The following is a 26,360-nucleotide window of genomic DNA, read 5'->3' on the forward strand; positions in this document are numbered from 1 at the left end:
GTGAGAACAATCTCACCTCAACACCAATTCCTTATGCATGTTAATGACATCTCAGTTATTTGAATTAGGTGTTGATTTGCAAACCAAATCCAGCACATTACACTGCTGCTTAAGTAATAAACACTAGGAATGCTATTTGTAGTATTGGTGTCTCCCTCTGCCCACCTACACATATTATAGGCTGGCAACAAATTACTATTGCCCATGCAGACATCTTTAGAAGGGATACTTAGTGAAACAGAATTCTTGATTCTTTGTGAAATACCTTGACCCGAGTTTGAGCAATTCTTAGTGTAACAGCTTTCAGAAGGATACTTCTCCCTCTCTCATGCCATGAGCTGAACTCTGTATATTCTTATGACTGTCCTGGGGGTAAATTCACCAATGATCTAAACGAGGCATGACTGCTGGTAGTTGACAAGATTACCACTTTCCCTTGACTGCCTTATCTTTGAGGCTGAGAGGTCCTACTTTTAAGGTAAAACTCCACTGCCATAACAATAGAAGCTTTCACTTTGATCCTTTGATCTAAGAATAAACCCTTTCCTTGCTGGCCTATGCAAACAATGTTTCAATATTTTCCCTCTCCTTTCTGGTATCTGTCTGATATTTTTAACATTACAAAGTCATAATACTGATTTGCATTCCAGGTAATTAAACACAATTCAGGAGATACAATGGGTTACTTTACTTCAATAAGATCCAAAGTGAGAAGTTCAATAGGATTATACACTCGCAAAAGGACATAATTTAGTTACAATTTTTTAAAAAACTTTAGGACTACCCAGCAGCTGCTTTTCTGTTGTTGAAACAAGCTAATACAATATTGATAACAAAAAAACCTTGTGTAAACAGACATATTTTATAGTCATAGATTTGGAAATGTACAGGGCAGGAAATGACCCTTCAGCCCAACTTGTCCATGCTGACCATGATACCTATCTACGCTAATCCCATTTGCCCACATTAGGCCCGTATTCCTCTGCATCTTTCCTATCCTTGTCCAAATGTCTCTTCATTGTTGTAATTGTACCTTCGTTTATCATTTCCTCTGCCAGATCATTCGATATAACCACCACCCTCTGTGTGAAAACTTGCCCCTCAGATCTCAGAGCTGAATAATTATCATGCATGTGAAATGTGAGCATATTCCTCTCCTATTGCTCCTACACTGTGATTCTCATGGCTGAGGCAGCCTTTCTAGAAGAAGAGGATGTAGGTATTGTTGGGCAATGATCTAGACCAGTTCTGGTTTAGGTGCAGGCCATCCCCTGGTTATGAATGCCTGACTTATGGACAACCCCACATACGAGCGAACTCCCATAATATTATTAAAGTCAGAAGTCCAATGAACGTGCATACAGTACCTTTGTTCCTACCAATGACAGAACTAGTTTCCCCACCTACCTACCTTCCCCCTCTCACCTGGATTCACCTATCAACCGCCAGCTTGTGCTCCTCCCCCTCCCCCCACCTTTTAATTCTGGCTTCTGCCCTCTTTCTTTCCAGTCCTGATGAAGGGTCTCAGCCTGAAACATCGACTGTTCATTTCCATCCATAGATGCTGCCTGACCTGCTGAGTTCCTCCAGAATTTTGTGTGTGTTGCTCCAGATTTCCAGCATCTGCAGTCTCTCTTGTGCCTCTAGTTTCGTGATTGTTCTTTCTGATCAGTCTTTTGTGAATTTGATGCCATTCTGTGGAGGTATGGTTACCATATCGAGTGATTTCTGTGTATTTTCCAACATACAGACACAATCAACTTATGGATATCTGTAAAAATGGAACCTTTTTTTACCTAGGGATGGCCTGTATATTGGGTTCAAATCCCATTGTCTCACTGTGAGCAGCTAAAGTCCAGTCAAGCTGGCTGGTTGGAACAGAAAGAGCAGGGCCTGTGCTGTGGTGATCAGGTCACCAGTGCTTTCATTATGAAAGGACATCTGACTCCCACTCCACAAAGGCTCTGCCAATCCCCCAGAATTTGTTGGGGAATGGTTTGCTGCAGCACTGTGATGCTACAAAGACCCCTCTGAATAATTGTAGGCAGCAGTACGCATAAAGACTGGGTCTGCAGGTGTCAGAAATGATGGGCTCCAGGCTTAGGGAAAAGCATATCTCCCCCAGTGCTTCTTTATACTTCATGTCGGTTTTCAGTAGGGCTGCTAATGACCCAAACATATTGTTTTACATGCCCACCAACTTCATCCAAATAGCCTTCTGAAGCCCTCGTCTGAATCTTCTGTTGCACAACTCACATGCGACCTTGCCTTCTGGGGAATAGCCACCTAGACTTTCTCCCCACTGTGGCTAAACACACTCCTGCCTCAGGGCATAAAGTGAGCACATCATTCATCTTATCTAACCTCTACAGAATGGTGGCTGCGAGTGTCAGATCAGGTGGGTCGGGTATGCCTCCTCCGTCACTGCCCTCTTACTCGACAATCACAACCTGCCCAGTTGTAGTTTCTGGACAATCTGAAAAAAAGAATGTCACAAAGCTGAGGTCGGGGAGAGGGTTAGGTCCAAGTTAGAGGGGAAGTGCATACATCATCTGCAGCTTGCTAATCAGAAGAGATTTTGGAAAATGAAAGAAGTGGAATATAGGAAGAAGAATTAGTATTGATCTCTGTGTAGTTGCTGGCTACATCCTCAATGGAAGATGCATTTATTATTGTCAACAATTTTCACCAGATCACTGAGCTGATGGACATATTTTTGTCTTCTCCAGGTCTTTTGCTGCTTAAGAGTCCAACTGCCAAATTGGGTTAATTACAACATTGTGTTTAGGTAGCATGCTTGCCATAGGAAAATAGCTGACAGCATGTAGAAGCTATGAGATAAGGTTCTGTGATTGGACCGAAGTAGCAGTAGGTTCATAAGGATGCAGTAAAAGATATAGTTCATAAAGATATCTTCACTAACCTTGACCAAGCACATGAGGTCATTAGACTTCTTGTGACACTGCATTCTCATCTTTGGCTTTCACACCTGTTTGACAGAAGTCTTGATTGATAGAGATCATTGTCAGGAGAACTGTGAGGGTTCAAGTTCAAGTTTATTGTTGTCATAAGCATACACACACAAGGTATAAATGCCATGAAAATTAGCTTCTTGCAGCAGCAGCACAGTACATTGCAAGATGAGGACAAACATAAATTAACATAAACTTAAATTAAGAAATATTATAAATAATTTACATATGTGCAAAATAAACAACAAAATAAACATAACAACATGAGTGCAAGATTCAAGAACCTGATGACAGTGGGTAAGAATCTATTGTTGAACCTTGAGGTGTGCGTCTTCAGGCTCCTGTACCTTCTGCCTGATGGTAGCATCAAGAAGGGGGCATGGCCCAGAAGTTTGTCAGAGTCTTCAATGACATGCCAAATATCCTTAAACTTCCAAGAAATTAGAGGTGCTGCTGTGCCTTCTTCATGGTTGTATCTACGTGCTGGGCACAGGACTGGTGTACTAAATGGAGCAGGATGTAAGGCTCGTGGTGCAATTGTTGAAAGACGGGATTTGACGATGTTTTCACTCACCTTGGCCAATCACATGAGGTCATTAGACTTTCGGTGACACTGCATCCACATCTATGGGTTTCATACCTGACGTTGAGCTCGAGTGCGATCTTCTGCTACAACTATTTGACAAAGCTTACAGATTCCCAAAGGATGGAGGTCCCTTATCTCTCTACCAAGGTAGTCAGAGACTAATCTGAAATTCTGTGTTTCTGTTTCCTCCCAACCTTCTTGCTGGCTTGCTCCAAAATTCCAAAACTTGTCAATTGACTTCCATCACCAATTGGAGGCAATAAGAACCTTCCACTTCAGAGATGCAGACAGGGGTTCAATAAGTGGTAAGATGTTTCAACTGGTGTAAGCCACTCACAAAACTAGACCATCTGGATAATTGCAAAGATAAACAATGTTGTTTGCAATAACTGCCGTTTATGTCAACATAATGAAGTAGGAGCACTAACCTTACATGTGCGTTTCACTGGATGAAAGAGACTCAAGGTTAGAATGCATTAAGATCCCAATAACAATTTTCCAGCACCATCTACTGCTGCCCCTTTAATTCCAGGGATATAGAATCTAATTCTTTCACATAAATATTTCATAACATAATGAAATAGAAATTCATTCTCTGCTGAATGTTATAATGTGCACAGGTTGAACTTTGCTTCTGAAATTAGGTTAATTTTATTTCAGAATGGAGCTCAATGCTAATATTTAACTACATTGTCCATTTTGTGCACACATCTGAGGATAAGTCTCTCCCCACTGGATTGTAAAATAATAAAAGTAATAAAAAATAGTTTGGTCTGTATTTTATCCATACTATTTTAGCTTCCACTTTAATCTTGTGTGCTTGCTCTAATTTTCATGCAGCCTTCCAGAAAACATTTCATGTATTGGTGAAAAATTGTGCTCTTTTTTTACCTGAGTTACTGGCTGTGAGAATTCTTTAATCTGATTGGCTACTCCGCTAGCCTGAGGACATTGTAACTGCTAGATGCCAGGGTTCCTCAGAATTTATGCCTGATAGCAACTGAGATCCAGTAAAGGGGAAGTCCATGCTTTGTCAGAGATAACACAGAGTTCACGCTCTGCTTCACTACTGATCACAAATTCCAGACCACTGTATTTAATGGCCTCAGAATTTCCCAAAATAATTAACAGCCAAAAACTGAAAGTTGAAATACTATGTTTTGTCAACAAATTCAATAGCCTATTTTCATACATTGAAGCACCATAAATATCTTACAAAATACACAACTATAAAATCTGTTTTGATTGAGTTCATTGAGAGAGAAATGTTGGTTAGGATATCAGGAGAATCCAAGCACTTATTCAAATTAAAGCCATTGAATATTTTCTATGTAGTTTTACAACCTGACTGAAACAGATTTATTGACCAGTGTTTTCCAGTGAAATCTCAGCAATCTTGTCTATAAATGTTTGCATTTCTGCACATAAACATGTGGAAGTTTAGAATCAGAGCCTCAACCTGAAACAATGACAATCATTTCTAGTTAAGGACACATGTAAAAATGTTAGAGGAGGTTGAGTATGAGATCAGAAAACATTGAATTGAATGGGGATCAAGCTCGAGCAGCTGAACAAGCTGCTCCTATTCTCATTTCCAATATAATACACAAACTTTGCTAAAACATTGTTGGTAATGGTGCTAGCACATAATCAGGTTCCCCAAGTAAGATTGTGAAATTGGCTGCAAATAAATGTGCAACAGCGTTAGTGTGGTTTCCACAAACAGATTTGTTAAATTTTGGCCAGTGTGGGTCCCAGCAGGAATTTACCCAATTTATCCCAGCTGATGCAACTTTATTAGTAATCAGAAAGGGCATCGTTCTTAAAGAAAGAATCACCATGACAACCTTAAACTGCCGTGATGAAGAAGAGGAAGGCTGGAGGAGGCACAGAAAGACTATTTGAATTCTTGTTGAGAAACATTGAAGTGATGGCAAATAAGGAACAATTCAGGAGGGAGAATCTATGTACAATGGATCAATGTTGGAAAAGGTATCATAATCTCACTAGATATGTCAATATAACTCAATGCACTAGAATTTCTGGTCTTTAATGCTGACTTTTACTTAGACATGCATACACACACACCCCTCCCATCCCTATCCCCTATACTGCTCAATAAGCCTCAAACATCAATAAGGTTTATTAATATACTACATGAAGGTTGTCTGTTTCATATTGTCCACAGAAGCAGAAACTACCAGGAAAAGAACAGGAGGACACCCACTTCAGTGCAGCACCTTACCAGGCAGGAGAGAAGAGTCCTCATCCTCATGTGCAGAGAGACTTCTAAGGTACCCATTAAGTGAGTTCCTCTATACTGAAGTTCTCCAAAAAACATACTTTGTTCATTTGAGCATTGTCTGAGTACAATTTCCAGTGAGTTTTGGAGCTGCCTTGTGAAGTTTCCTGTTGTATGTCAAGTAGTCATTCAAATAGTGTCTGAATGTAGATTTTAAAGCATTGAGCTCATTGTTTTTTTATGACTGCCAAACAATAATGTTTCTGAAACTGGGAGTTGCAATTTATGTCAGAATGGTTCAAATATGTGTTGCATGACAATTGATGTCATAAGGTTTGTATGAAACACTGGGGAAAACATCTGATGTGGTAGAAAGGACCTTAACTGAAAGTGACCAGTCTCATTTTGCATTGGCATAATTTTACCCAAAAATGACCACAAACATCATTTACAGTATTAAAGATCACATTGATTTTGGATTGTATGGAACACGAACAAAAACGGTGCTCTGAGATCCACTTTCTGGGCAATGGAATGTGATTTCTTAAATGACACATGAAGTGATTCAAAAAGTTCAGTATATTTATGAAACTACATCCTGTGAAAAATTACTTTTATTGGAAGATATTTTCTTCAGCATGGATGGCTATTTAAACCTTACTTTGCAAACTTCAACAGCTCTCGAATTCAAACACACCCTAGGATCCTTCATCCCCTTTACTTTCCTCTGAGCCTCACTTTCCCCCAATCCCATTCTTTCCATCTTTTCACTCTTCATTCTGATCTTCCCTTCTCTGATCCTGAACAATCAGTTCTGTCAGTTCTCAGCTTCATCCCCCATATCCTCATCTTAAATAATTCCTGGCCCCACACCACGTTGTCCTCTTCTTCCATGCCTATTTCTTTGGCTACGAATCTTCTTCCCAGAATGTGAACCCTTTATACCCATCCTCAAAATTCTCACTCATCTTGGACCCCACCCTTTTGACTGTTATCCTCTTTGGATCAATTCTCACAAACTAACCGTGTGATATTGGCCTGATCTATCCTTTTCTGCACCATACTGCTCACTACACACCAACACCAAAAAAAATGTTCTAAAGGAAGGCCAGTAATCTCAATTGCTCAGATTGATTATCTCTCAATGGATGCTGCCTGGCCTGCTGAATAATTGAACATTCCCAGCACCGTGTTTTCTATTTCAGATTTCTAATATATACATTTTCCTTTTGCATTTTGATGAAACCTTGCAAGAACCAAGCATTGTTGTTACTTTGATCTTGTTCTCTTGTTCTTACTTCCCTCTCAAAATCAAGCCAACATTTCCAACTCTTATTTCTATCGGGATACCATCAATTTTGTGCCTTCTTCATATATATCCTACTTAAAAATAATATGTTATGGATTCTAGAATTCTGAAACAAAAACGGAAGATGCAAGAAATACTCAACTGGCCATTCAGTGCTCTGTGGAGAGGGAAACAGAGTTACTGTTTCTGGCTGATGACTGTTTATTAAACCTATTTAACCAATGATCCATTCCTTCCCTTTTAACATATTTTGCCCAGACAAGTATAGTACTGAATTTCATAACTCAAAATATCATTATTTTAGCCTTGTGGCTTCTATAGAAATATTAATATCATTCATACTAATCCTAATATAATCCACATACTCCTCTTCTCATGATTTATAATCGTCGTGGCTGTCCCTCGAGGTAGAGGATGATAATCTTTGTTCCGTTGCCCACAGAGCGAAGACACCTGTGCGTGTGTTTGTTTAACGTGTACTTGATGTTGTACTGCAAAAAGCACACAATACTTCACAAATCAACCAATTCATTCCAATGGCATGGAAACCACGACGATTGGAGCTGATGGATTTGTTGCAGCCTTCACAGCCGTTGAGTTTGAAATAACTTCATCTGCCTGTTCCACCATTGAGATCTTGGTTGGATTGTTCTTTGTCAGGGATCTCACCATCGACCTTACCGCCATGGGTGACCCTACCAGGAGCATAGCTCCAGACGGCATCGCTCTTGGGATATCAGGACCATACAAGTTTCTCCACCACGACAAGGTGACAATCCACGGAGAAATGATTTACAATATTTATAGAATGACATGCGTTATTGTTAGTAATTGGAAAACTGCATAATTTACCACCATTTCTCTGTGTAATCTCTATCTATACATCTAATTACAATTTGTCTCCCAATCACTCCTGGTATTTTACTTTGTGCAAAATAAAATTCTAGGAGTTATGTTGCATCTGTCAATACCTAAGGTTGCAAAGTGCTGGGTAGGAAGAGTATATAGATTTCCCCAAAATAATTCTAAGGGGCTTAACACTCATCTAAAATAACTTCTTTAAGGTTGGTTTGTTCTTTAGCAGACAGTACCATTGAGAGGTGCTGTCAGGATCGCCTGCAGCAAAGATGATAATTAACTTATCCAAATGTGGAGCTGATAGCAACACATTTGTTCTGCCTTTCACTACATTCAAGGAGTACGAGGTGTTTCCACTACAGTTATTCAGATCCTTTTTACCATACATAACTCTCCCTTACCATGTCACTAACCAAATGTCCACCAATGATCTGAGGTCCAATCTCTACCTTTTGCTTGATTGTGAACCCTTCAGACCAATCTTTAACTTACAGCCTGATCCCTCATACTCAGGACCATTCTGCAAACCCCACTGTGCAATTTATCTCACCCTGGCTCATCATCTCCCTCTCTCCTCTGATTGCTGCTCTCACTGAAACCCTCTCCACTTACTCTGCCCTGCTCCTCAATCTAGCCCTCAGTTATCTGCAGGACACAGGCTGGTCTGCAATCTTTTCTCAGTAGGTGTGCCTTTAGCAGCAGTACGGCTTGAAGTTAATTAGGTTTGATGTCCAATTTTGGAAGATTTCCGACCTCATCAGTCAAGAACAGAGATTACACACTGTGCACTTGCATACCCACACATAAATTTCTATCTCAAGTATGTGTTAATCTGATTGCAGCACTATTTGTTATTTATGCATAAAAGACATTCATTTATTGCCCTTATAATATTTTATTATTGCATTTCCATTTGCATGGCAAACTAAAACATACTTAATAACCTTTTAGATGAAGCAGTGGAGGCATGATTTGGATGGCTGGCATGCAGTGCTGCAATCACTATTTCAGAGTATGCACTGAAGTGACTCACACATGCAGAAAATGTCATTGAAAGAGAAGGGAGAAGTGTGGTTTGTGAAAAACACCCCATGTCTGAGAATGGAGAAATTTAGTTTATCCTTTCCTCAAATTAGGTGCCACACATATATTAACCTATCTCAATTAACAATGAAATAGAACCCATATATTGTTGTACATTGGAAGGGTCCTCATAAATCACTGAACAAATGATTTTTTTTCCTGAAGGTGCTTGTACATTCTTACAGACATGTTATTTATTGATAGCAAGAAGCACTGTTGCATCCCTAACAGTAAGAAATTGCATGTTGCTTACTGATTTCTTAAGGACTAGCAGGTAAACTCTCAACTTTAATCAGAGGAAAGAAAGAAAACACTAATCTGTTTGTGCCAGTAAAGCATTCATCTCTGTACTTGATTAAAATATTTTAAAATTTGAATTGCCAATTTGAAAGATATGGAAACTTATTAGCAAGAATATTGAAGAACTTTCCAGCTACATTTTCAAATGAAGAACCCTTCTTGTACATTGATATTGGAACACAGGGCAGCGACTCTTCAATATTGTAGTAATAATAGAATGCAAGACTGGATTTTGACCTGGTGTGTTTAAAATCTATCCACACAGCATTGAAAGACTGGGTATGTGGTTAAGAGTTACAATCATATCATTTTACTATTATCTCGCCACTGTTTTTTAATTGTACAATGTCAAAATACAACTGTATTTCAAAATACAGGGTCATCTGATTAAATATTGTACCAAAATAACAACCCATTAATGTAAGTGGGCAATTATTAAATTGTGCTTTGTAGAAATCTATAACTATTTTGTGTATATGGAGAGTATGAAATCTTCCTATTTTAATGCTGTTTTATTTTCATCCAGATATTTTGTGCTTCTAAAATCCCAGCTTGTTGACTGGCTGCCAGGATTCTGAGCCTGTTACTACATGGCAAGCAACAAAAGCTCCGTGGCACCTCTCCAAATACTCCTACTTTATTGTCCAAAAGTTTCCAGATAAAGGGAATTGACCTTTCCGAATCCCAAGATTGAGAGTAGGAACTTGTGGCATGGTAAATCAAATTGTGTACTTTCACTACTACTCTTCTACCTGCTTCGTTTGATCTTGACACCATACTAAATACAAAGCTGAAGTAACTTCATTTTAAGTAACTTCTCTTGCGATTATGTTATCCATAAACTGAGAAGCAATGGCTCCCTGTCCCTATGTTACAAGGAATGTAGTTTTTTGGGGGTATAAAACCTTAAAAATACATAATCCTGATGCAAAGCACAATGTCAGTTTTTATCATGACTGAACATTCAATATTACTATTGCATTATATGGCAAATAGATAAAATGAATCTGTTTGAGACATTAAAAATAAAATACATTAACATATGTAGATTTATAGTGAAGGGGCTGATATTCCCTTAATCAGCACACTCTAGTAATTCAAAAATACATTTTCCACTACAGATAATAATTGATTTGAGAATTAACTAATGTCAAAACAGAAATAAACAATCAGTTGGAAAATTCTCTGTTCAACCAGACTGGTACAAAACAGTTAGAGACTGAAGTACAGTCAGTGGTTGTAAGGACAACAAAATTGAAAACAAAGGCAGGAGGGTGTTACACAGGTTTCAGCCGGTGAAATTGGTTATGAATCCTACACCTTCTAAGCAATTGATAGTCTAAGAATTGCTATTAGGTGATAATATCATAAGCAAGAGATGTGTTTATCCTCAATTTTTAATGTAAATATTAATCAATTAAACTTGAATGGATAATGCCCCTAATTTTAACTGGCTTTCCATTCATGATCCCTCGCTTTGAAAGGCTTTACCTCCTCCCAATTCTGGACCTAGCTTTTCACAACACAGCTCCACTGCTCCAATTAACCAGCATGGACCATCCCACCTGGTGCCCTGTTTCTGACCTCCTGCTGTCTGTCTGTGCTCTTGCCTTTCAGTCAGTTTGCTTTTGCACAGCAGATTGCAGTAATTACTTTAAGTGCAACTCTGTCATTCATGCTTGAACAACGCCCCTTAGTCCCTGGGCTTGCAGTGGCTTTGCGTGGTTCTTTGTCCTCTACATTCTCCTGACCTCTTCATTAATGTTAGATCTAAAATTTATTTTAAAATATCATATTGAGGAATGTCATGCATTACAATGCAAGAAGTAATTTCTAGGTTACCTAAAGTACACAGTTTGTTAGTAATTATATGAGACTATATTCAACTTATTCATCAAAAAATTGATATTCTACAGTTGCAGAAGACTTCACTTTTCACATTGTGCTGTTTGTATTCTTCAAGTTCTGGATCACTCTCCCTTTTGTTGGTTAGTAACCATTTATTTTGGATACAATTGACAATAACAAAAGTACTGCTGCAGTTAAGACTGCTTTGTCAGCCTCAAATTGGAGGAAAAGTCTTTGGGGGATTTTGCTTTTCTGCTGCAGACCTGTTAATGAAGTCCAGTTGGTTGCAGAATTGCCTCCACTACTACTTACATCTGCACTTAAGTATTCAGTTGTGTCCCTGCCCTTGGTTTCAATTTGGAGTGGAAATATAATAATGCTGGAAATACTGTAGAAGGAGCAGTGAAGCAACTAAATGAATATCTGCATAGCTGCAGAACTGAAGGACTGAAAGGCAGCATCGGTTCACACACCCAGGTGGGCCAGGTAACCGTGACAGCACATCCTTAACCTTAGATACAAATATGTGCATACCAAGAAGAACAACACTTGGAATTCCCTGATGGTTGTCAGCATCGGCCACTTCAAATCAACACAGAAGTTTGAGTTTACAGAACAACTCACAGACGATTCGATGTTGAGATTTCCGTCAAGGTACCAAAAGAAAAAGAGTTCTCTGAAATCTTGTTTCTCAATAGTGCAGGTTTTTATTAATTGTGCACTTGCTATCAAAAATTCAAATGTCTTGGGGGAAAGGGTTGTATTACTTCTGTGTATTTAGGCCTGTTTTAGGTTTGCTGCCCATATGATACCCAAATTTATTTTCCCTTCAATTCATTTCAACAAGGTTGTAACTAGATGGGATAAATAATGTTCAGCTATTTCAATATAGCCAGTTCCACATCGCCCATAACTAAAATTCCTCGCTGTCAATGTTCATCATCCAGGTAAGTAACCGACAACCAACAAATCACATCAGGTAAAGATGGCAGATTTGTAAATCAAATGTTTTTCTGACAATCTGGTAGCTTTATGGTTTTATTTCTGAGATTATTTTTTTTAAATTCCAGATTTATTTAATTACTTGGGTTTAAATTCTCCAGACCTCTGTACTGACCACCTCTGACAATAGTCCACAGGATTCTAAGCAGTATTCTTCAACCCTAGGCACACAACTAGATCAGAGATTGAAGAAATCTTGTGTCAGCTTCCTGCCTTACTTAGGCCACATCAACATAAAACAAAAGTGCAGATACTGGAAATCTGAAACAAAGCCAAAAAATGCTACTGTTGCCAATTAAATACAGCACATGATTAAAACACACCAGACAATGACTTTGCCTAATATCTATACTTCTTTATAGAACATACACAGTACAGTACAGGCCCTTTGGCCCACAATGTTATGCCGACATTTTATCCTTCTCTAAGAACTATCTAACCCTTCCTTCCCACATAGCCCCCTATTTTTCTATCATTCATGTGTCTATCTAAGAATCTCTTAAATGTCCCCAATGTATTTGCCCCCACAACCTCTTCAGGCAGTGCGTTCCACGCACCCACCACTCTGTGTAAAAAAACTTACCCCTGCCATCCCCTTTATACCTTCCTCCAATCACCTTAAAATTATGTCCCCTCGTGTTAGCCATTGTCGCACTGGCAAAAGTCCCTGATCACAAATTAGTTCAAACAACATGACGTAGTTCAAACAAGTTCTTAACTCTTTAGTTTCACAATCTTAAAACACATTAAGTCTTAAGTTACACCACTCTTCAGTTACTTTCACAACTTCCAAAATCTACTACTTGTATTTAGATATGCCCCACTCTAGTTGAGCCTGGCAAGTTCTTCTCTGAGTGCCTGACTCAGAGCTGCCTCCTTCAGTAGTTGGCTTCCAGAGTCACTGCTACTGGTTATCTCATAAGGCACTTTTTTTATACATTTCTTTGTATATCTTACAGACAAGTCCAGTCCTTATCCATACAAGTATTTGCTTCTTTAACCCCTTCAAGTTTTTGCTGGCACCGTTCCACAATTACCTCAACCATTGGTTCTTTAAATATAAGAGTGTCTGTTTGCGGTTTTGCAATTTATCAGACTGTTCCTTTCACAAGATGTCAGTTCCCATAACATCCTGACCTGCTTGTTCCCTTCACAGATCAGTGGGATAGTTCACAGGGCTGCAAAATTGTCTCAGCTACGTTCTCACATTGATACTTAGCAGGTGTCAATTACATTGCCTTTTTTTTACTGTGCTTCTTTGTTCTTGGTTCCCTGCAGCTCCTTCCAGCCAGCAGAGTGTCCTCCCGGAGCCTGATGGGACACTTCTCATCTCCCTCTGGCTGCTACACTATAAAGACTCAACAGGCCAGGCAGCATGCATAGAAAGAGGAACAGAGTCAATGCCTCACATGCACAATCCTTCACGATTCGCTGGTCCACTCTTCAGTCCCCAACAAGCATTCCCGTCTTATGAGTTATATCAAGCCTATGCTTCATCTCAGCCAAAGAATCACATGATGCCATCCTCCCCTGAGTTAACCTTCACGTCCATGACAGTAGTGTAGTGGTTAGCATAACGTTATTACAGCGCCAGCAACCCGGGTTCAATTCTGGCCACTGTCTGTAAGGAGTTTGTACGTTCTCCCCGTTGGTCTGCGTGGGTTTCCTCTGGGTGCTCTGGTTTCCTCCACATTCCGAAAGGTGTACGGGTTAGGAAGTTGTGGGCATGCTACATTGGTGCCGGAAGTGTGGCGACACTTGTGGGCTGCCTCCAGAACACTCGACGCAAAAGATGCATTCAACTGTGTGTTTCGATATACATGTGACTAATAAAGAAATCTTATCTTATATTTTTCAGCTGTACTGTGGTCTTTATTGGAAGAGTTCTCTAAGCGCTGGGTCACTTCCCAGTAGTCAGTGCAGCATTGATGCAGTAGCTGGGAGATCTTCATTCAGCTCCCACACAGTTCCTGTCTCAATATATGATTCTTTGTATAAAAGACCATAGTGCTATGTTGAAGGTATTTTTGCCAAATTTCACATTTTTTCAAGTGACCCTATTGATCAAATAGCATTGCACACAACCCATGGTACAGAGACCAAGCTACTGGATCAGCAGCCAGAATGGTGGACCATCAGTCCAGAGAGAGGAGTTCAGCTTCCACTATGGCAGCTATCTGTGGGCAGGAACTTGGTCAAGAAGTTTGGGACTTCAACATTCAAGTGAAATTGCCTACACTTCATACTAAGTTCAGACCCTTTGTAAACTTCAGTTCAGTGCCTCCCTATCCATTCATCCCAATCATAACATAGAAGGAGTCCAATTGTTCCAGTGAATCTGTGCCAGAAGAAAGCAAAGAAGGGGTTGAGTGGTTTGGGAGGGGAGAGGACTAAAGGACAGTGAGGGACATAAGGACTCAGGCAAAATGGGCTGGAAGCTGCTGAGTGGACTGAAGTATAGTGAAGGGGGCACAAAATGTTAATGAAAGTGCTAGCAGCAGATAAAGAGGGCAAGGTGGAGAGGCATATTTTGTTGAACCTGATCCACTGAAACATTTTCATAGTTTTGTTCGGGTATCAATTGTTGATTTGGCCCACTGTGCTTGCAGACCTCTAAGAACTTGGAGGCAATACTATCAGCACTAATAACTCAAGAAGCACCCAATTCTAGTTCAAGCAATATGGTTGAATGTCTCTCTTTAATGGTCTGCCTTGATGGGTCAGTGGCTGAGTTTGTAGTTTATTATAGAACTGCATGATGGAAAAAGTAACAGCAAAGGGAGGAAATATGTACTCCTGAGGCAGGTGACTTCAAGTGTTTGGTTTTGCTGAAATAAAAAGAAAAGAATTGTACTTCTTTAGGCCCTTCATGACCTCAGGATGTCAAAAATCATTTTATTGCAAATGATGTACTTTTGAAATACAGTCACTGTTATATAATGTAATACATAGAGAAGATGAAAACAAATTGTTTTGCAAAGTCGGTTAACTAAACATCAGTATTTTTCAAGGAATATAATTAAACATTTCTCTTACAAAATTAATCTGTCAGTTTGTAACATGCATGTTCCATTGATTGACAATTTACTTTCCCTTATTTCAGTCCTATGTTTCATGTGACAGAAATACAACGTAAGACTCATTAATAAATGTTGTGAAAACTTCATGTCCTAGCACTGAGAGCTCAGGGACACTGCTTGTCATATTGCATCAAGCAGAAGATTTAACTGGCCCTGGCTCTCTGATTCTAACTTCTGAATTATTAGCAGCTGACATCACAAAGATGTCTATTTCCATTGTGGTCATACCTTCAACTAAAATGCATAACTCATGGTAAACCAAGATGGATCAAATGTTGACTGAAAGTCCTTTCCCAAGATGCTGTGCCGACCCCTGTGTCTGTGCTGTGCTAAACTTTTCAAACAGGCTATCAGCTGCAATCAAAACCCCAAACTACTTTGTTATATAAATGTAAACCCCAGCTATGTGACAATGTTACCAAAGTAATAAGTTTTTAAACAAGATGGTGCTGGTGTGGTTAGGTCTCTGTCCTCAGTCAGCACTTATAAGTGTAAAGATCAAGGAAAAATTTGTTCACAAGTTTTTGTAAGTACAGTTGACTCTATCAGAGGAAGAGGCCATTGAGATCAATATCAAGTGTTATCTGCGAGGTAAAAACATAATGACCGTTCCCTCGGAACCTAACTCATAATTGCTCAAACCTTTCCTTCTGTTTGTGCCACAGCTGAATGTTAGTTGAATGGAATTCCTTGTGGTTGTTTGATTAATCCTGATTTATTTGGCTCTAGGCGGATTACCAGTGAGTGGACTCGATGACACCCTGTGCTAATGGAAGCCAGGCTGATCACCCACCCATTTTGACAGGCGTAATTATTGTGATTTTGGATGAACCACATGGATGTAATAGGTAACAGATGTAACTCAGCACAACAATGAACTCAAAGTACATCAAGTTTTTTTTAATATACTCTTTAAGCACATAGATAACAGCAGGTGATTATATACAATTTCAGAAGTTGAATTACATGGTTGAGTTCAATATTTCTGGGTGTGTATAAGTGGTTCAATAGAATTACATATTCACAATGGGAGCACACCTGAACTGACCAGACCAACACTGAATATTCAAACATCCTTGTAGGAAAACCAGACACCTATATCAGACTTCTTTTACTATTGATTTGACCTACTGGATATTTGAGTAATCCAAATATTGATTGACATATGTGGCCATGATCATTTATTAAATGGCAAAATAGCCAGCCTGGACCCTTAATCCTGGAGGTTTCAATGAACTCAAGTTAACATGGCCATTTAACTATGTGTTCCCCTGTAGGTTTTACAGTCATCCAAAGCTCAGGATGGCCCACACCTAATGCTTGGTTTCAGTGGCCTTACAGTATTGATGGATGTCATATTATTTTACAAAGAATTTTTATCCACATGCCTGGCAGAAGAATATTGTGCCAGGTTCCAAAGTATCTCTCATAAGAAGCCTCCTAATGTGAGCTGGTACCTTCCTTTCTTCACAAACACTGGTGTTTATTCATGCAGCTGTTCTTGTGACTTCAAAGGTTGGGTAAAGTGCAGTAGCCATTTTGGAGTGGCCATTGTGTGAGTGGACCAGTGTAAGATTGGGAATCTGAGGCTTTGGCTCAAGACGCTTCGGCAAGGAGGCACAGGTGAGTAGCAGGTAAGAACAGGTAAGGTTTTTATTATGGTAGTTAAATAAAAAAGGCACCAACTTACAACAAATTAAATAAAGTTGGGGTGCAGGATCAGGTGATGTGTTGTAGCTGCATGTTGTGGGAGCTGGTGGACCCCATTGTGTTTCCTGGTGACCACATCTGCAGCAAGTGTTGGTTGCTTGAGGAACTCAGGCTCAAAGTTGTTGACCTGGAATCTGAGCTTCAAACACTGCGATGCATCAGGGAGGAGGAGAGTTACCTGGATGCTGTGTTTCAGGAGGCAGTCACAACCATTAGATTAACTACTTCAAATTCAGTCTGTGGTCAGGGACAAGAGGATGCAACTGTGAATGAGGCAGGTAGGGGGATCCAGGAGGTAGTGCTGGAGGAGCCTCAGCCCTTGAGATTGTCCAACAGGTCTGAGATTCTTGCTCCCTGTCTGGATGAGAGTGGGGGCTGTAGGAAGGATGAGCAACTGAACCATGGCACTGTGGTTCAGGGAGCCATTCAAGAGGGGGGAGAGAAGGGAAATGTAGTTGTAATTGGGGATAGTATAGCTAGGGGAATAGACACAATTCTTTGTCACAGGGATCGGGAGTCGTGAAGGCTGTGTTGCTTGCCCGGTACCCAGATTTGGGACATCTCATCTGACCTGCAGAGGAATTTGGAAATGGGAGATCCAGTTGTCGTGGGCCCATATAGGTACCAATGACGTAGGTAGAACAAGGAAAGAGGTTCTGCTGAGGGAATTTGAGCAGCTAGGGACTAAATTAAAAAGCAGGACCAAAAAAGTAATAATCTCCGGATTGCTACCTGAGCCATGTGCAAATTGGCACAGGGTCAATAAGATCAGAGTTAAATGTGTGGCTCAAAGATTGGTGTGGGAGAAGTGGGTTTGAATTCATGGGACATTGGCACCAGTATTGGGGAAGGAGGGAGCTGTTCCGATGGGACGGGCTATACCTGAACCATGTTGGGGCCAAGGTCCTGGCAAATCACATAACTAAGGCTGTAGATAGGGCTTTAAACTTATTAGTAGGGGGGTGGATTCAAAAGATTGGAAAAGTATGGATAAATTAAAAGGGAAGGAGAGTGCAGGAGAGGTTACTGAAGTCCCCAGAATAAAGAATGAGACAGAAAGTTTAGAAAGGGAAAAGAATTTAATTTCAGGCAACATGGAGACAAATTTGAGAAGAAGCATGGTGAATAGAGGACTGAAGGTCTTACATTTGAATGCACACAGTATACGAAATAAGGCAGATGAGCTTATAGCTCAGTTAGAAAGTGGCAGGTATGGTGTTATGGGCATCACAGAGTCATGGTTTAAAGAAGATCACAGCTGGGAGCTAAACATCGAAGGATACACATCCTATTGAAAAGACAGGCAGGTGGGCAGAAGGGGTCAGGTGGCTCTGTTGGCAAAAAATGAAATCAAATCCTTAGCAAGAAATGATGTACGATCAAAAGATGTAGGATCCTTGTGGGTAGAGTTAAGAAACTGTAAGGGTAAAAAGACCCTGTTGGGGGTTATATACAAGCATCCAAATAGTAGCCAAGCTGTGGGGTACAAATTACAACAGGAGATAGAAAAGGCATGTAAAAAGGGCAATGTTACGGTGGTCATGGGGGATTTCAATATGCAAGTAGATTGGGAAAATCTGGTTGGTACTGTATGCCAAAATAAGGAATTTTAGAGCAGCTTGTGATTGAGTCCACCTGGGAAAAGGCAATTATGGATTTGGTGCTGTGCAATGAACCAGATCTGATTAGGGACCTTAAGGTAAAGGATTCCTTAGGAGGCAGTGATCATAATATGATAAATTTCATGCAGCTGTTTAAGAGGGAGAAGCTAAAATCGGATGTATTGGTATTACAATTGAGTACTGGTAACTACAGAGGCAAAAGAGAGGAGCTGACCAAAGATGATTGGAAGTGGACACTAGCAGGGATGATGGTAGAGCAGTAATGGCAGGAGTTTCTGGGAGTAATTCGGAGGATGCAGTATCAGTTCATCCCAAAGAAGAAGGAGCATTCTAAAGTGAGGATAAGGCAACAGTGTCTGAAAAGGGAAGTAAAAGACAGCATAAAAGCAAAAGAGAGGATATCACAGAATCATGGTTGAAAGAAGATCACAGCTGGGAGCTAAATATTTCAAAAATTAGTGGGAAGCTAGAGGACTGAGAAGGTTTTAAAAACCAACAGAAGGCAACTAAAAAAGCAATAAAGGGAGAAAAGGTGAAATATGAAGGTAAGTTAGCCAATAGTATAAAAGAGGATACCACAAGTTTTTTTTCAGACATATAAAGAGTAAAAGAGAGGTAAGAGTGGACATTGGACTGCTGGAAAGTGATGCTGGAGAGGGAGTAATGTGGAACAAAGAAATGGCAGATGAACTGAATCACTGCTTCCACATCAGTCTTCACTGTGGAAGACACCAGCAACATGCCAGAATTTCGAGAGAATCAGGGAGCAGAAGTAGGTGTAGTTTCTATTACTAGAGGTGCTTGGGAAGCTGAAAGGTCTGAAGGTAGATAAGTCACCTAGACTGGGTTCTGAAAGAGGTAGCTGAAGAGATCGTAGAGGCATTAGTAGTGATCTTTCAAGAATCACTGGAGTGAACAATGGTTCCAGAGGACTGGAAAATCGCAGATGTCATTCCATTCTATAAGAAGAGAGGAGGCAAAAGACAGGAAATTACCGGCCAATTAGCCTGACTTCAGTGGTTGGTTAGATGTTAGAGTCCATTATTAAGGATGAAGTTTCGGGGTACTTGAAAGCACATCATAAATAAGGCTGAAGTCAGCATGGTTTCCTTAAGGGGAGATCTTGCCGAACAAATCTGTTGAAATTCTTTGAGAAAGTAACAGGCAGGATAGACAAAGAAGAGTCAGTGGATGTTGCTTACTTGGATTTTCCAAAGCTCTTTGACAAGGTGCCACACATGAGGCTGCTAAACAAGATAGGAGCCTATGGTATTACAGGAAAGGTACTAGGATGGATAGAAGATTGACTGACTGGCAGAAGGCAAAGAGTGGGAATAAAGGGGCCTTTTCTGATTGGCTGCTGGTGATTAGTGGTGTTCCGCAGGGGTCAGTGTTGGGTCAGCTACTTTTCACGTTATATGTTAATGATTTAGATGACAGAATTGATAGCTTTGTGGCCAAGTTTGCAAATAATACAAAGATAGGTGGAGGGGCAGGTAGTGTTGATGAAGTGGGGAATCTGAAGAAGGACTTGGACAGGTTGGTAGAATGGGCTAAGAAGTGGCAGATGGAATAGAGCAGAGGGAAGTATACGGTCATGCACTTTGGCAGAAGGAATAAAGGCACAGACTATTTTCTATATGGGGAATGAATTCAGAAATTGGAGGTGCAAAGGGACTTGGGAATCCAAGTGCAAGATTCCCTGAAGGCTATCTTGTAAGTTGAGTCTGCAGTAAGGAAGGCAAATGTAATGTTAGCATTCATTTCAATATGACTAGAATACAAAAGCAAGGATGTAATGCTGAAGCTTCATGAGACATTGGTCAAACCACATTTGGAGTATTGTGAGCAGTTTTGGGCCCCATATGTAAGGAAGGACTGGAGAGGGTCCAGAGGAGGTTTACAAGAATGATCCTGGGAATGAAAGAGTTAACGTATGAGAAGCATTCGGTGGTTCTGGGTCTTTACTTGCTGGAGTTTAGAACAATGAGGGGGCATCTCATTGAAACCTACCGAATATCGAAAGGCCTGGATGGAGTGGACATGGAGAAGATGTTTCCAGTAGTGGAGAGTCTTGGACCAGAAGGCACAGCCTCAGAATAGAAGGACGTCCCTTTAGAACAGAGATGAGGAGGAATTTCTTTAGCCAGATGGTGGTGAATCTGTGGCATTCATTGCCACAGATGGCTGTGGAGGCCAAGTTATTGGGTATATTTAAAGTGGAGGTTGATAGGTTCTTGATTAGTAAGGGTGTCAAAGATTACGGGGAGAAGGCAGGAGAATGGGTTTGAGAGGAAAAAATAAATCAACCATGATTAAATGGCAGAGCAGAACAGATACTGCCTACACTGCTGCTGTACCCCTCTCTATTGTATAACTGTATCTCTCCAGAGCAGAAGGAAGCCACCACTTTGGGAAACTTTAAACTTTCCAAAGATGCAGTCACAGACTGCTTTGTGGGAGACTTTAAACTTACCCAATGATCTCAAATACCATAAAAATGTAAGAAACAGGAGCAAGAGTAGACCATTAAGCCCCTTGATCCTGTTCTGCTATTCAATAAGATTATGGCTGATTCACTCTTGGACTCAACATCACTTTCCCTCTCTCTGCATACGCCATGACTCTCGCAATTTAAATATCTATCAGTCTCCAACTCAAGGACATTCAATAACTCCACCTCTACATGTGGTAGCTGATTCCAAAGAATCACCGCCCTCTGAGGGAAGAAATTCTTCCTCATGTCCATTTGAAATGGATGATATCTTATCATGAAACTCTGGCCCTTAATTCTTGATACATTTACTGTGGATACATTCTGTCAACATCCACTCTGTCAACCCCCTCACCATCTTGTTTCAATAAGATCATCTTTCGTGCTTTAATACTCCAATGTGCATAAGATCATTCTCTCAATCTTCCTTCATACATCAATCCCTTCATCCCAGGAATGCAAGGATAACCTTCCTTAAATATGGAAATCAAAACCATTTCCAGTGCTCCAGGTGGAGCCTCAGCAGTGCCCTGTGAAGTTGCATCAAAACTACATATCCCATGCAACAATAGCCAACATGCTCTTTGTTTTCCTAATTACTTGCCCATCCTCAAACTAACCTTTTGTGATTCATGTACTAGGACCCTCAATTCCCCTTCCATGGCAACATCTTCTAGTCTCAATCCATGCACATAGTAATTTACTTCATCATTCTTCACTTCAAAGTGGATAACCTCACGTTTTCCTACATTATGCTGCACCTTGTCCACCTTGACCACTCTCTTGACCTGTCAATATTCCTTAGCAGGCTCCTAGTTTCCTCCTCAAAAATTGTTAACCTACCAATCTTAATATCATCAGCAAATTTGGCTGCTATACACTCAGTCCCTTCGTCCAACTTATCATTCTCGATTATAAACAGTTGAGATCCCAGCACTGGTCCCCGTGGCATTCAACTATTTACTGATGACCAATCTGAAAATGACTTATTTTGTCTGACTCTCTGTTTTCTGTTAATCTGATATTTCTTATCCAGGTCAGTATGTTATCCCTGAGGACCTTATGTGGTAACCTTTTTAGTATGGTACCTTAATGAACAACTTCTGAAAATCTAAATACACTACATCTACCAGTTCCCCTTTATCCACTATTGTTTGCATCCTTAAAGAGCTCTTGCAAATTTGTCAAACGTGATTTCCCTTTCATAAAACCTCATTGACTCTGCTTAATTGTCTTATGATCTTCTAAAAGTCCTGCTAATACTTTCTTGACAAAAGATTCCAAACTTTTCCCAATGACAGATATTAGATGGCATTATACTTACATTTTCCAATCCTCTAGGATCTTTCCATAATTCAGGGAATTTTGGTAGATTATAGCTGATGCATCCGCCATCTCTGCAACCACGTCATTTAAGACTTTAGGATGCAAACGATCAGTCCAGAGGACCTATTGGTCTTCAGTCCTATTATTTTCCCCAGTACATTTTTTTCTGATGCTTCTAATGATAGAGATGGTATTAATGGAAGAGATGGTTTTAAGTTTCTTCCTCCCTATTGTCCTTTGATTATCTATTTTTAGTTTTTAATATCTTCTGCGTGAAGACTGATCCAATTTAGAATCTCTGCCATTTATCTATTCTTATTACTACTCTCCAGTCTCGTCATCCAAAGGAACAATGTTTACTTTAGCTTCTTTCTTTCAATGTATTTGCAGAAGCTCTTACCATTTTTATATACTCTTATGCTACATTCTTCCTATTTAGATTTTGTTGTAATTTTTGCTGGTTTCTAAAAAGAAATCTTAATTCTCTGACCTACCACATTATTACTTGACTTTCCTTTCAATTCAATACCATCCTTGATTTTCTTTGAGACACAAGAGATTCTGCAGATACTGGAATCTAGAGCAACACACAGAAAATGCTGGAGGAACTCAGCAGGTCAGGCAGCATCTATGGAGGGAAATAAACAGTTGATGTTTCAGGTCGAGATATCTTATCTTATCTTATCATCTCCCCAAACTGGTCAGGGCCTTAAGCCTAGACCAGCCTAGGTAAACTATGACGATCCCCCAGTATCTCACTGAGATACTGGAGGATCTTCATAGTTTAAAGGAACAAAGCATTTTAATAATCAAAAGAACTGATGAAGAGACAAGTAACATGTACACTCTGTACTTAATCCCACACAGACAAAACAGTCTAAGTAAATTCTATTCCACCAATGTAAAATCAAGTCAGAGAGCATAAGATATCTTTATTAGTCACGTGTACATTGAAACGCACAGTGAAATGCATCTTTTGTGTAGAGTGTTCTAGGGGCAGCCCGCAAGTGTCGCCACACTTCTGGTGCCAACATAGCATGCTCACAACAACTAACCAGTACTATCTTTGGAACATGGGAGGAAACCGGAAGCACCCAGAGGAAACCCACACAGACATGGGGAGAACGTACAAACTGTACAGACAGTGGCCGGAATTGAACCTGGGTTGCTGGCGCTGTAATAGCATTATGCTAACCACTACACTACTGTGCCAGCTGGTCACGTGCTACAATTCTTTATGTCATAATCCAATGTATATTCTAACCTCTGTAAAACTCTCTCTCTGTTTAGCTTCTGCCATGGGCACAGCTTACTTTTATGATTGATTTTAGGAGGTAGGAAATATCTGCAGATCAATCTTTGATTTAGATGCACCACTCAATTCACCTATCCCATTTTCAGAATGCAGGGTAGCAACACGTTTTTTTACTTAATTGGGAAAATGTCCCAGGACACTTAGCTTTTTCTTTAAATAATCTCAGTAATTTCTTAAGTGTAATGTTAAACAAAAGGATGTAAGTGACACCATCCCCAACTCTTCCCCAATTCTGCTCTACAATACCAAGGCTTGTTTTCAAGTCTGACAGTGTTTTACCAATGACTTCTGAAAAGAATATCTAACTGCACTTTCCAGAGCTATGCTGAAACAATAAAGGTGGCTGGTCAGCATAAACAAGTTGTAACACAGTTGTGCAGAAGAGTGTAAACGTGAACTGGTCTCCTCATAAGCCACAAACTCTAAACAGGACTTTTCACTGTTATTTGATTCAATACTCATTCTTACATTTCACACCACCCATCTTGATATTAAATGTAAATATCTTCAAATGCAGAGATTAGCTTTTCTAGTACTGTCAACAAACACTTTCCCAGCAGTAAGTATTGATGTCCATTTGCCTGACTTTTAATAAGCTTCTGTAGCTGCTAGTTACACTACTATAGAATAAAGACACGGAGTCTGTTGCTTGGAGTCAGAAGTCGATTGCTCGACAGGGGCGCGGTGCGCCTTTTAATACCGAAACTCTTCCTGCTCTTCAGTTCCCGCGCTGACGTCACACGCGGGTCACCTGACCTTCCTGCGCGTGGGCTTTCCTAGCCCAACCATGGAGAAGAAGGAGGGCCCTGCGCCATCTTGGGTCGGGGCCCTCCGACGACGCTCGCGATCTCAGGAGCCAGGCTTGATACCGGTAAGGTGAGTCGCCACATAATCCACCCCCCCCCCCCCCCCCCCCCAGAACCAGTGATACCGTCACGAAAGCCAGATTTAAATAAATTATGACTTGGGTGGCCTGCCCCTGCGTCGCGCTCACTGGACCACTAACCAGTTGGTCCAGGTCTAATGAGCCGACTTCAGCCTGTCAATCGTAAAAACCTCCTCGTGCCCCCCAATGTCCAGCCCAAACGTAGACCCATTGTTCTTGACGACCCGGAATGGGCTCTTTGTACGGCCGCTGCAGTGGTGTTCAGTGCACGTCCCCTTCTGACAAAGACAAATTTACAGTCTCGGAGGGACGTTGGCATACGGGTCGGGGCCTATCCGGGTCGCGAGATGGGTATTGGGGCCAGGTTGCCAAGCCGCTCGTGCAGCCGGTCGAGCGTCGCAGCAGGTTCTTCCTCTGGCCCCCAAGGGGCTGGTAGGAACTCGCCCGGGATGACCAAGTGCATTCCGTAGACCATCCCCGCGGACGAGGCATTCGGGTCCTCTTTTGGCGCGGTACGTATCCCCAGCTGGACCCAGGGGAGTTCGTCCACCCAGTTGGGCCCCTTAAGGTGGGCCGTGAGTGCCGACTTCAGGTGTCGATGGAACCTCTCCACCAGCCCATTGGATTGCGGATGATAGGCGGTGGTGAGGTGGATCTGGGAACCCCACAAGTCGGCGACAGCAGACCACAGGCCAGAGGTGAATTGAGCTCCCCTGTCTGAGGTGATATGTGCCGGGACACCGAAACGGGCCACCCAAGTTGACAAAAGGGCCCGTGCGCAGGACTGGGTGGAGGTGTCTGTGAGGGGAATGGCTTCGGGCCAGCAGGTAAAGCGGTTGACAATCGTGAGGAGGTACCCCGCTCCTCGGGAGACTGGGAGGGGACCAACAAGGTTGACATGGATATGGTCGAACCTCCTGCGGGTAGGTTGAAAGTCCTGCAGGGGGGCCTTGACATGCTACTGTACTTCTGAGGTTTGGCAGTGTGTGCAGGACTGGGCCCATTTGGAAACCTGTTTACGCAGACCATGCCGGACAAACTTGTCGGACACCATCCGGACTACTGTCCGGATGGATGGGTGTGCCAGGCCATGGACGGAATCAAACACCCGTCAACGCCAGGCAGCTGGAACGATGGGGCGAGGTTTACCGGTGGAGATATCGCAGAGCAGGGTGCGCTCACCGGGGCCTACCAGTAGGTCTCGCAGTTGCAGGCCCGAGACTGCGGTGTGATAGCTGGGCATCTCCATGTCCGTTTGCTGTGCCTCCGCCAAGGTGCCGAAATCTACCCCCAGGACAAAACTTGGATGGTGGGCCGTGAAAGTGTATCCATGACCACATTCTTTTTCCCGGACAGATGGCGGACGTCAGTGGTGTACTCTGAGATGTACGACAAGTGCCGCTGCTGCCGTGCTGACCAGGGATCTGAGACCTTGTTGAAGGCGAAGGTCAACGGCTTGTGGTTGGTGAAAGCTGTAAACGGCCTGCTGTCTAAGAAGTATCGGAAGTGTCTGATGGCCAGGTACAACGCCAACAGCTCACAGTCGAAGGCGCTATATTTGAGCTCTGGTGGTCGAAGTTGTCTGCTGAAGAACGCCAGCAGTTGCCAACACCCTTCGATGAGCTGCTCTAGGACGCCTCTGATCACTGTACTGAAGGTGTCGATCATGAGGGCAGTCGGGACGTCCATACGAGGATGCACCAACATGACTGTGTCCGCCAAGGCCT

The sequence above is a fragment of the Pristis pectinata genome, chromosome 11, assembly GCF_009764475.1.
Source record: "Pristis pectinata isolate sPriPec2 chromosome 11, sPriPec2.1.pri, whole genome shotgun sequence".
In the NCBI taxonomy this organism is placed as follows: Eukaryota; Metazoa; Chordata; class Chondrichthyes; order Rhinopristiformes; family Pristidae; genus Pristis; species Pristis pectinata.